At 38.6% G+C, this 12,103-nt stretch overlaps 1 protein-coding gene and 1 pseudogene across 3 annotated transcripts in view; one reads left to right on the top strand and one right to left on the bottom strand.

The window, feature by feature from the left end:
• The window catches only part of SPIDR (scaffold protein involved in DNA repair), a 564,249-nt gene that overhangs the window by 121,711 nt on the left and 430,435 nt on the right, over positions 1–12,103 (top strand). The gene's annotated exons all lie outside the window — the stretch shown is intronic.
• On the bottom strand, positions 3,576–4,092 carry LOC308341879 (E3 ubiquitin ligase RNF121-like; annotated as a pseudogene). Its single transcript has one exon. The product of its transcript is annotated as an E3 ubiquitin ligase RNF121-like (transcript).

Here is a 12,103-nt window from a genome sequence, read left to right as displayed (position 1 = left end):
AATGGATGTTGAATTCTGTCATGCACTTTCTGCATCTTTTGAGATGATCATATGATTTTTATGTTTTATTTTGTTTATGTGCTGTATCATATTGATTGATTTACAGATGTTGAATCACCTTGCATCCCTGGAATAATACCCACTTGATCATGTCATGTATGAGCCTTTTAGTGTGTTGTTGAATTTGGTTTGCTAATATTTTATTGAGAATTTTTGCATCTGTGTTCATCATGGCTGTTTACCTATAACTATCTTTCTTATGGTGTCCTTGTGTGGTGCTGGTATCAGGGTAGTGCTGATTGCATAAAATGAGTTCAGAAGTATACCCATCACTTTTATTTTTTGAAAGAGTTTGAGAAAGATTTCCATTAATTTTCTTTAAATGTTTGGTAGAATTTACTGGTGAAAGCATGTGGTCTTGCAGTTTTTTGTTTATTGGGAAATTTTTGATTACTGATTTAATCTCTTTATTAGTAATCCGTCTGTTAATTTTTTTTTTCTTTATGATTCAGTCTCAGAAGCCTGAATGTTTCTAGGAATTTATTCATTCCTTATAGATTTTTTAAAATTTGTGGCTTATAATAGTATTTTGTGATTCTTTATATTTATATTTAGTTATGATAAATATAACTAAATAATATATTGAAATATATATAACTAAATAATATGTTTAGTTATAATTTCTGATTTTCAGTTCTCTCTCTCTCTCTTTCTCTTTTTTTCTTTTTTTTTTAGTAGAAGTTTGCCAGTTTTATATATCTTTTCACAGAGGAAACTCTTAGTTTCATTGATCTTATTTATTATCTTTTTAGTCTCTTTGATTTATTTCTACTCTGTTATTTCCTTTTTCTACTAACTTTGGACTTCACGTGTTCTTTTTTCAGTGTAATGTTAAGTTGTTTATTTAAGATTTTTCTCCTTTCTTGAAGTATGCATTTATTTCCTGAACTCTCTTTGAATTGCTTTTGCTGTATCCCATAAATTTTGATACATTGTATTTCCATTTTCATTTGTCTCAAGGTATCTTTTTATTTGTTATTGATTTCATTGATCCCTTGCTTGTTCAGTAGTGTGTTGTTTAATCTTCATATATTTGTGAATTCTCCGGTTTTCTTCTTGTAATTGAGTTTTAGTTTCATCCTGTTATATTTGGAAACTATGGTTGATATGATTTCAGTCTTCTTAGATTTAGTAGTACTTATTTTGTGGACTAACATATGTTCTATTCTGAAGAATGTTCCATGTGCACTTGAAAAGAATATGTATTCTGCTTTTGGATGGAATGCTGTTCAATTCATCTACAAAACATGTTGTGTAAGTCTGATGTTTCCTTATTGATGTTCTGTCTGGATGATCTATCTGTTATGAAAGTAGGATATGAAAATTTCTTTCTATTGTTGTATTGTTGTGTTTTGTTCTTTAGGTCTGTTAATGTTTGCTTTACATATTTATGTGTTCCTAGTTTGGGTGCATAAATATTTATAAATGTTACACCTCTTTGTGGATTGATCCCTTCCTCATTATGTAATGCCGCGTTTGTTTGTTTTTAATTATAGTCTTTGCTTTAAAGTCTGTTTTGTCTAAGGATAATTATTCCAGCTTACTTTTCGTTTACATTTATATGGGATATCTTTTTCATCCCTTCACTTTCAGTCTGTGTGTGTCCTTAAATCTGAAATCTGAAAAAAATCTTTTGTAAGCAATATATAGAGGTGTCTTTTTTTTTTTAAACCCACTTAGCCACTTGTCTTTCGACTGTAGAATTTAGTCCATTTATACTTAAAGTGATAATGATGGTTATGTACTTATTGTCATCTTAATTGTTTTCTGGCTGTTTTGTAATTCCTTTCCGCTCCTTCTGTTGGTTGCTTCCTTCGTGGTTTGAACATTTTGTTAGTGGTGTGCTTAGATTCCTTTCTCACAATCTTCTCCCCCCCCCTTTTTTTTAATAGGCCTTAATCCACTTAATTTTTCTTGTATAAAATCTATTTGGTGGCCATAGCTGGAGCCTAGGTCCTCTGCATGGAGATTCTGTTGTGGGTCTTCACAAAATGGTCAGTGAATTCCTGATAGGGACACTTGGTGAACACAGTCTCTTTCCAGAGGTCAGGGGTGAGATACCTATAGATGCCACTGGAAATGGCATCAAAAGTAGCCATGGTGAAGTTGCCTGGGATGGCAGTGCAGTCCCTTGCTGAGGCTTAGCAGTCATCAATACTGGCCATCATCAGTAGCTTCTTGGGCACTGGCTGAGACAATATCAGTGCCTCTGAGGCATACCAGCACAGAGCCACAGTGGCTAGTCACCTTGCATGGGACAGTTTGGAGGTTACTTGTTCTTCCAGTAGCCTTGCCAAATGGGGATGATGGAAAGCTTGACCATGGGATGCCTGGGTGGCTCAGTTGGTTAAATGACTGGTTTTGGCTCAGGTCATGTTCCCAGGGTTCTGGGATTTAGCCCCACATCTGACTCCTTGCTCAGCAGGGAGCCTGCTTTTCTCTTTCCCTCTACCTGCTAGTCTGCCTGCTTGTGCTCTCTCTCTGTGTCAAATAAATAAATAAAAATTCTTAAAAAAAAAAAAAAAAAACTTGGCCAGGTTGATGGCCCCACAGATGGCAGTGGCTACCTCCTTGGAGTATTTAACATTCAGATTGATGTCAGCAAATGCCTTGAACCTGGCCTGCTGATGAGCATGCGTCTGCTTTTGCATAGGCATAATCTCCAAAACCTCATCCTTGAAGAGGGATGTCCCTAGGAAGTAATCAATGGTCTCAGATTCCTTGATAGGCAGGGAGAAGAGATAGATCTCCTCCAGGGACTTGATCTTGATGACTGTGACCAGATGGCGCAGCATGGTGATGGGGATCCACTCCTTGGCCTTGCCTCTTTGAACTCTGTGGCCTTGGCCCTGACCTAGATGCTGCAACTAAAGCCTCTATAGAAGCCACCATGGCCTCCCATTCCAGAGCTCCGGGGCCCCCCATAACACCAACATCATCTGCCATTTCTTTTCTTGGAAAAGAATCTCCTTCTCACCATCTTTTGGGAATCTACCGTAGGTTTTTGCTTGGTGGTTCCCATAAGGTTTAGTATAACAACCTTTATTTATAACTGTATTTTAAGTTGATAAGTTTGAACACATTCTGAACTCATTTTTACTCCCCCCACCCCATGTTTTATGGTTTTGACATCACATTTTACATACTTTTATCTTGTGTATCCCTTAACTAATTATTGTAGTTATACTTATTTTTACTACTTTTGTCTTTTAACTTTTATGGTAGCTTTATAAGTGATTAATCCACCATTTGTACTGAATGTTTACCTTTACTAATGAGATTCATACTTTCATATATTTTTTTTAATATTTATCAAGATAGTTTTCTTTTAAAATGCCCCCACTGCTGCAGCCCCACTGGCTATCTCTCCAACATCTCCCTCCCCAGCCTGGACACAGCTGGAGGGATCCTGAGTTGTCCAGGTGTCCCTTTGAGTCTTTCCTACCCAGGACATCTTAGAAAACAGGGAGGAGAGTGCCCTGAGGTCCATAGTGGGTGGATGCTCTTCTTCCTGACTATTCCAGGCCTAGGATATAGTTGATGCCTTACACCAGGCCAATGATATCAGACTGCCAAATACCGAAGCCAGTCTAGCAGTTGCCTCTACATGATGTGAGGCCTCTCCCAGGGATTGCTGAGCATTCTCTTGAGGTTCATCTTCTGTTTGCACTAGGGACACATCTGTTTCCTTCCTACAGTGCACCAGCCGAGGATGCAGAACTCATGGAATACGTGATTGCAAGACAGATTATATATGCTGTGTATGTTCTTGATGATGCCCTCTTCACTGACATCCACGAAGATCTACTGCCCACACATGGCACACACACTGTCTGAGAGATTTTTGGTAGACATGCCTGACATTGTAGAACCCTATGGTAGATGCCGTGTAGTGTGCACACATTTCTACAAAGTCTTATTCAAGAACAATATAATAGAGGCCATAGAAGACAAGAGAAATACCGAAGTCCATGGCATCTTCTGGTTTGATCTTGAATAATAGAGACCAAAAAGGGTAAACATGACAGCCATGTAGCCAAAAATGCCAGCGGCATAGCTTATTTTATAGATAAACAAGAACTACTTATAAACCAACCTTGGGGTGTCTGTACTATTGGTGAAGATGGCAGTGGTAGAAGTGGAGGTTGGAGAAGGTACTGTTAGAGAATGGGAGCTGGATGAGGTTGTTATGTCAGAGCTCTCCCGGGAGGAGCAGTGGAGGGTTGAGCACACATGCATGCATAGCAAGCACCATAGCCATGAAGCCATGCACATTGAAATGGTCCTCATTTTTATGGCCACTTTGGTGATGGCTCAGCTGCTCCTGGTGCAGGGGAAACAGAGGGAATCCCACTCCTACGATATGGTGACCCTGTTTTGGGTATGGGTTTTTCCCCTCTATTTCACAGGGAAGCCGCACTGGTGGACGTTCCTAGTGATCTGGATCTTGTTCTCTGCCGACACAGCTTTTATCACCCTTTGAGCCATCTGAAAACCACTAATACAGATAATCCCAAGTTTGGTTTCCTATGTTTTCTTGTTATGAATTTGCACTTTTTATTTTCAGCCTACAAAAGTCCCTTTAACATTTCTTGTAATGCTGTTTTAGATGAACTCGTAGGTTTTCTTTGTCCAGAAAACTCTTTATTTTTCCTTCAATTCTGAATGATGATTTTGCTGGGTGTATTTTGAAGGAAAGTTTATTTCCTTTCAGCACTTTGAATATATTGTGCCACTCCTTTCTGCCTGAAAAGCTTCTGCTGAAAATCTTCTGTAGCCTTTTTTTTTTTAATACTTGGTATAGTTTTTAATTGCTGCTTTTGAGATTCTCTCCTTGTCTTTAACTTTTGACATTTTAATTAGGAAGTGTCTTCCTGTGAGTCTCCGGGTTCATCTTAATTGGAACTTTCTGGAATAGGATGTCTGTTTCCTTCTCTGAGTTAGGGAAATTTTCAGCCATTTCATTCATTTCCTCAGATAAATTTCCTACCCCTTTCTCTCTCCATCTTCTGTAATAGACATAGTATGGATGTTAAGTCTGTTTGATGTTTCCAATTAGTCCCTTAGGCTACCTTTGGTTTTTTGTGTGGTTTTGTTTTGTTTTTTTTCCATTCCTTTTTTGCTGCTCTGATTGGGTGATCTCCAGTGCCCTGTTTGAGTTCACTGATTCTTCTGCTTCATCCAGTCTGCTGTTGAACCCCTGTAGTGTATTTTTTGGTTCAATTATTGCTTTCTTCAGCTCTATGACTTCCATTTGGTACTTTCTTATATTTTCTAACTCTTTTTTTTAATCTCTTCTTCCGAATTCGGAAAGCATCTTTATGATCATTACTTTGAATTTTTTGTCAGGTAAATTATGTATATCTCTGTTTCATTAAGGGGTTTTTTTGGTGGGGGTAGTTTTATTTATTTTTTATTTGGAACACATTCCTGTTTCTTCATTTTGCTTGACTTTTTGTGTTTGTTTCTTTTTTTTTTTTTTAAGATTTTATTTTTTTATTTATTTGACAGAGATCACAAGTAGGCAGAGAGGCAGGCAGAGAGAGAGGGGGAAGCAGGCTCCCTGCCAAGCAGAGAGCCCCGATGCGGGGCTCAATCCCAGGACCCCGGGACCATGACCCAAGCTGAAGGCAGGGGATTTAACCCACTGAGCCAGCCAGGTGCCCCTTTGTGTTTGTTTCTATGTATTAAATGAAGCTGTCACCTCTCTCAGTCTTGGAGGAATGTTTCTTTTAGGAAATGAACTTTGACATTCAACCTTTCCCTAGTTCTTGGTTGTCTCTTGGTCCTTTATGATTTTCAAAGCAGCCTAATTTATTTTTAATAGCTCCCAGTTATTGAGGGTGTGCCAAAGGGCATGTATCAGTGTCCCAGAGGGGAATATCTCAGCTAACACCTAAACCCAGCAGATTGGAAGCCAGATCTTTAGACAGCAGCTTTAAAAAAAAAAAATATATATATATATATATATATATATGTATATATATATATGTGTGTGTGTGTGTATATATATATGTATATATATGTGTGTGTGTGTGTGTGTGTGTGTGTGTGTGTGTGTGTGTGTATATATATATATATATATATATATATATATATCAGTACTCCAGACTAGCGTATAAGCCTTTTTCTGGGAGATACTGACAAACTATAGTGAGGGAGAGGAAGGGCACAATGATGGTGTCCCTCTACCTATGTTCTGTGTGAGTACCTCCATAGCCTCTAAGATGTATGCCAAACCTGAAGCCTGTTGATCAGTCTGAAGCACCAAGAGAAACAAATGAATCTCTTTCAACAGAGAGATGGGGCTAGGGGTTGGGGCAGGGCGGGGGTGGGGGAGGAATGTATGTTTCAGTCTGTTGTTTGTTCAGTGCCCTGGGAGTGGCACCCTACCAAGAACTGTCCCTCCAATTGTTAAAGTCCTGTGGGAGCCAGGAATACAGGCCCCCCTGGCCAGAGCCAGAGCCTGACCAGAGCCAAGTGTTCAAGGGGCCTCTCCTGTGTGGCAGTCACAAACACCAGGATACCAGATGTAAAAAGTGGGATACTAAGCATATGCAAGAGCTCCCTTCCAAGAGACTGGTGCTCTGGATTGCAGCTGAAGGTGAACATGAACATAGCACCCATCTTCTGAGAGCTCTGGTCAGCTTTACAATTGGCCCTTAGATGTATGTTTAATTAGCAGCCTGTTCCTGAGGCTGTAGCTATGATGCTGTGCTTGTAGGCCTCTTTCACAGATGGAGTGAACTTCTGGGTCTTTTGCCTCTTTCTGTGCCCTGAGAGTGGTAGCTGTTTAAGAACTCTTTCACCATTGGTGACAGTCTTAAGAGACCTGTGAGCATAAGCCCCGCTGGCCACTAGAGCCATGTGATGTAGACATGGTCCCTGGTAGCAGCTGTAAAAATCAAGGTGCCAGACAAGGGTATAAGCTTCTTTCTGAGAGATACTAGTAAGCTAGAGGAAGGCAGAATGCAAAGATTGTACCCACTGGCCTCTGTTTTCCTGAAAGCATGTCTGTGGGCACCTAGATGTGTGCTAGACCAGAAACTACCTCTCAAGGCAAATTTCTTGGATAAGCAAATAGGCCACTTTCCCAGAAAGATTAGGGTTGTGTTTCACTCCGCTATGTGTGCAGAGCCCTGGGTGTGGTATTCTGCCAAGAACTGTGTCCAGTTGTAGAGTACTTTGGGATCCAAGAAAACCGGCCTCCTTGGCCACCAGAGCCAGGCTATCAAGGAGCACTCCTGGGCTGTAATTGCAAAAACTGGGGAACCAGATGTGTGTAAAAGCTCCCCTTCAAGAGAGAGTGGTGCTGTGGAGTATGGCCGAGTGAGCACGTAAAGATGGTACCTACCCTCTAAGGAAAAAGAAAAATGGGGCCTGCTGACTAGCAACACAGAGGGAGAGCACAAAAGTGGTACGCACCAGTTGGAGGATAAAGATGATATCCATAGTGAACAGAAAAGTCTAATGTTTAAAAAACAAATAAACAACAACAAAGAAATGGTCAGGGGGTACCTAATAGCTTTAGTAAGTTAGAGGGAGAACTTAATGGCACCCAGCAGCACCTCCTTCCCCTGAGAGTATCCAAACAGGCTGGGACCTCTCAGTTGACACTCTAAGATTAGCAAATGTATTTCTTTGATGTAGAGTCTGGGTGCTTTTCAAACAGCTCTTTCTGGGCTGGGCTGTAGGATGAGTGAGTTTGAGCATGACTGCTTTTTAAGAGATGTTTCTCAGTTTGGTATAGCTCTGTGGGTCTTGTGGATCCAAGGCCAGTTGGCTTTCAAAGCCACATGTTTTGAGTATAATCTCAGGTGCAGATCTGAAAAGGTGGGGTACCTGATGTGGGATATGAACCTTTGGCTCTGCAGGGAGAAGCTCTGGGTTTGTTAGTTCCCTCCCATTTGAGGTTTACTGCACCTCAGGTTTATGGCAGGACTGTGTCACTGGCTCTCCCACCCACCTTGATTGTGTATTAAGTCGGTATCTTAGCAGGCCTTTTCTCTTTAGAAATTGACATGCTGATTATGAAATTCATGTGGAAATATGAAGGATCTAGGTTTTATAGAGCAGTGTTGAAGAATTACTTAACTGACTTATACTACCTGTTTTACTCTAATGCTACAGCAATCAAGATTGTGATAGTGGATAAAGATATACAGGTAGATGGAATAAAATAAGAGTTGAGAAATTACTGTTTTTTAATGTTATTTTTTAAAAGATTTTATTTATTTGACAGAGAGAGAGAGATCACAAGTAGGCAAAGAGGCAGGCAGAGAGAGCAGGGAGCCTGATGTGGGGCTCAATCCCAGGACCCTGAGACCATGACCTGAGCTGAGGACAGAGGTTTAATTCACTGAGCCACCCAGGCGCCCTGAGAAATTATTATTGACAAAGAAAACAATCCAGTGGGGGAAACAAAGGTTTGTAAACAAATAGTGCTGGAATGATTAGATACTCATATAGATTAAAAAACAAAATCACCTTGATTCTATCTCACATACACAAAACTTAAGATAGATCATAGATCTAAAGGTAAAAGTGGATCATGGATCTAAAGGTAAAAGCCGGAAAGCTTCTAGAAGAAAAAGTAGAGAATAGGCTAAGCTTTCTTTGGTAGGCTACAAAAGGGAACAAATATTAAAATTACTGTAAATACTGTAAATTAAAATTAATCACAATAAAAAAATTACCTCCATTAAGAGAGAAAATAACAGCAAAACATTTATCTGTCAAGGACTTGTATCCAGATTTTATAGAGAACCCCTACAACAAGAAAAGGACATTTTGATTAGTTGGAGAAATATTACAAGAGATACTTCATACATGATGCTGTATGCATAGTCTGTGAGCATATTGGACTTCAATGTGTGAATTTGGGGGGCACATGTCAGCCTATAACAGTATTATAAAGAAAAATTTAAAAATTATTATTTTTCAAGCTTTTATTTAAATTTTAACTAACATACAGTATAATATTAGTTTTGGATATATGATATAATGATTCAGCACTTATAATAACACCCAGTGCTCATCACATCAAGTGCACTTCATACTCCCCATCACCAGTTTAACCCACCACCCCACCCATCTCCTTTCTAGAAACCAGTTTGTTCTCTGAATTAAGAGTCTGTTTCTTGGATTCTATCTCTCTCTCTCTTTTTCCTTTTGCTTGTTTGTTTTGTTTCTTAAATTCTGTATATAAGTGAAATATAATTGTCTTTCTCTGACTTATTTCGCTTAGCATAATACCCTGTAGTTCCATCCACATTGTTGCAAATGGTGAGATTTCTTGTATGTATGTATGTATGTATGTATGTATGTATGTATTTATTTATTTATTGGTGGCTGAGTAGTGTTCCATTGTATGTATGTATATACCACATCGTCTTTATCCATTCATCTGTTAATGGTCATCTGTGCTCTTTCCATAGTATGGCTGTTGTGGACATTGCTGCTATAAACATGGGGTTCAGGTGTGCTTTTGGATCACCACATTTGTATCTTTGGGGTAGATACCCAGTAGTGCAATTAATTGCTGGGTTGGAGGGTAGCTTTTTGAGGAACCTCTGTACTTTTTTTCTAGAGTGGCTGCACCCGTTTGCATTCCCACCAACAGTGCAAGAGGGTTCTTTTCTGCATCCTTGCCAACACCGGTTGTTTCTTGTATTGTTGATTTTAGCCATTCTGACAGGTGTAAAGTGATATCTCATAGTTATGATAAACAGAGAACTGATTTTTCTTAAGAATATGAATTTTCTGATAGAGTATTTCATACATGTACATTTTCATGTACAGTAGATGATTGATGTCACTTGGAGTGTTTGGGAGAGAACCAACATTGGATGCTGATTTGAAGAGCAGTTAGAGGTACTATATTAAAATTAAAGCAACACAAGGAAATTTCATTTTCTCTTCACTCTGAATCTACATTTCTGGGGCAAGAAGAAAAAATAGTATTGGATAGTTGTAAAAATTCTTAGAAAGTATGAAGAAATGAGCCCCCAAGAGAAACTGGAAGGAGAAATTGGAATGGAATGATAAGATTTGTTTCTCACGAATTTATTTCAGTAGTTTATTTTTCCTTTTTCAAATATAAGCAATTTTTAAAACACTATAATGAAAATGTTTTTCAGGTTATAAATATTTTGGGAAGGATTTACCTAAAACAGGCTGCTGATAAAACAAACTTTTTGAGTTCCAGAGCCAAAAAGAAATCTTCTGTAGCAGAGCTCCAGAAAAATCTTCCCCTTTTTTTCTTCCCTGGCTGCTGTCACAACAGCTGTGACAGAGGCATGTGGGATTTGTGCTCTTTCTGAAAGAATGGAAGACTCTGCCAGTCTGGGTCCCCTGATACGCTGATGTGGGAACACTGTCTCCTCTTTCTGTTTTTCCTTAAATACTTGTGAGACATCTAGGTTGTTGAACTTTCCATGGCTCTCAGCTCTATTTCAGAGGTTATCCAAGGAGAAGAAAAAAGACTTCTTGTAGAACTAAAATTGATAATAAGATGATGGTTATACAACTTTACTATCTCTCTTCTTCTGACCATTTCTGTATTTTTATACAAGAGAATCAAGGCTACATCCATTCAATTTCTTTTATACAATAAAGTGCAAGTGTTTGCTTTCCATTTGATTGAATGTACCCTTTTCCATTGGTACAGCATTTAAATACAAATTTTAGAATTGGTTCCAGGTTCACCAAATTATAGCCTAAGAAAGACCAAATTAGGTGACTGTTTTATCCTAAGAAATGTCAGTCACACTATGGATTTTATTTTCCTAAAAATTCTAGCTTTTGCAGGTATTGCCTTCTGGCAGGGCTAGAAAGGGTTGTCTGTTATGGCAGTTTAAAAGAGGAGATTGCAGGGCTCTGATGCTATGATTGTAGTTTTAAACTAGCCCTTCAACAGGAGGCTGGAGAAACTGATCACTGAGGAGAGTAAGCAGGAACTGACAAGAAGATAAAGTCAAAGAAGTCAGGGTAGAATGAGTAGAGGCAATTACTGTTGAGATAGGGAAGGCCCATTAACACTAAAACCTTCTGATTTTGAAATTATTATTTTACTTTTTGAAGTCCTTTTCAAGAAAACCTATGTGTGCCCCTTTATTTAGAAAGCCCTCTGATGTTTCATACCAGGCACTTAATCTGTGTAAATGGTGAAAACCATTATTTTGTTATCTTCTACTTTTAGTTGTTAGCACTCCAGTTGCTACTGATTTTCTTTAAAAAATAACTAAAATAATACACTGGGGTAAAAGGGAGGGTTATATTTTTTGTCTCAAGTAAAAGTATGTTAATTGCTTAATATGCCAAAATGATAAATATACAAAATATATTAGAAAAGTACTTTAATTATTACAGTTGCTTATCTCCCCAAGGAGATGGCACAGGGCACTCGCCATGAGTAGCAGTCAGTTACGGAAGAATAATTATCCATTTCTTTTTTCTTATTTTATTGGACCATACGTTTTAACATATAGTTAAACTGATACACTTTAATTGCTGTGATTCTCGTCTCATTTATTGGGGTGTCTGCCCCCTTGATTGTTCAAAGAATCTTCAGTATCTATTATCCTTGCCACATACACTTCTAAGCTACATGCAGTTGGTCATCAGATCTATATATTTTGTTTATTTATTTATCTTTAAGATTTGTATTTTTTTATTTATTTGAGAGAGAGTGCACAAGTAGGCAGAGCAGCAGGCAGAGTGAAAGGGAGACACAGACTTCCCACTGAGCAGAGATCCCAATGTAGGGCGCAATCTCAGGACTCTCGGATTGTGACCTGAGCTGAGGGCAGATGCTTAACTGACTGAGCCACCCAGGTGCCCCAAATCTCTTAATTTACTAAAAAAAAAATTTTATTGAGGTAAAATTCACATAATATAAAATTAACTTCCTAAAGTAATTTCAGTGCTTAGTACATTGTAACATGTGCAGCCACCACTTCTGCTTCATTTCAGAACGTTTTCATCACCCAGAAAGGAAACACCATACCATTAAGCATCCACTCCATTAAACATCCATTCCAAA

Source organism: Martes martes (genome assembly GCF_963455335.1).
Source record: "Martes martes genome assembly, chromosome: 4".
Taxonomy (NCBI): Eukaryota; Metazoa; Chordata; class Mammalia; order Carnivora; family Mustelidae; genus Martes; species Martes martes.
Note: the sequence above shows the minus strand (reverse complement) of the source record. Positions and strands in the feature narration are given on the sequence as shown.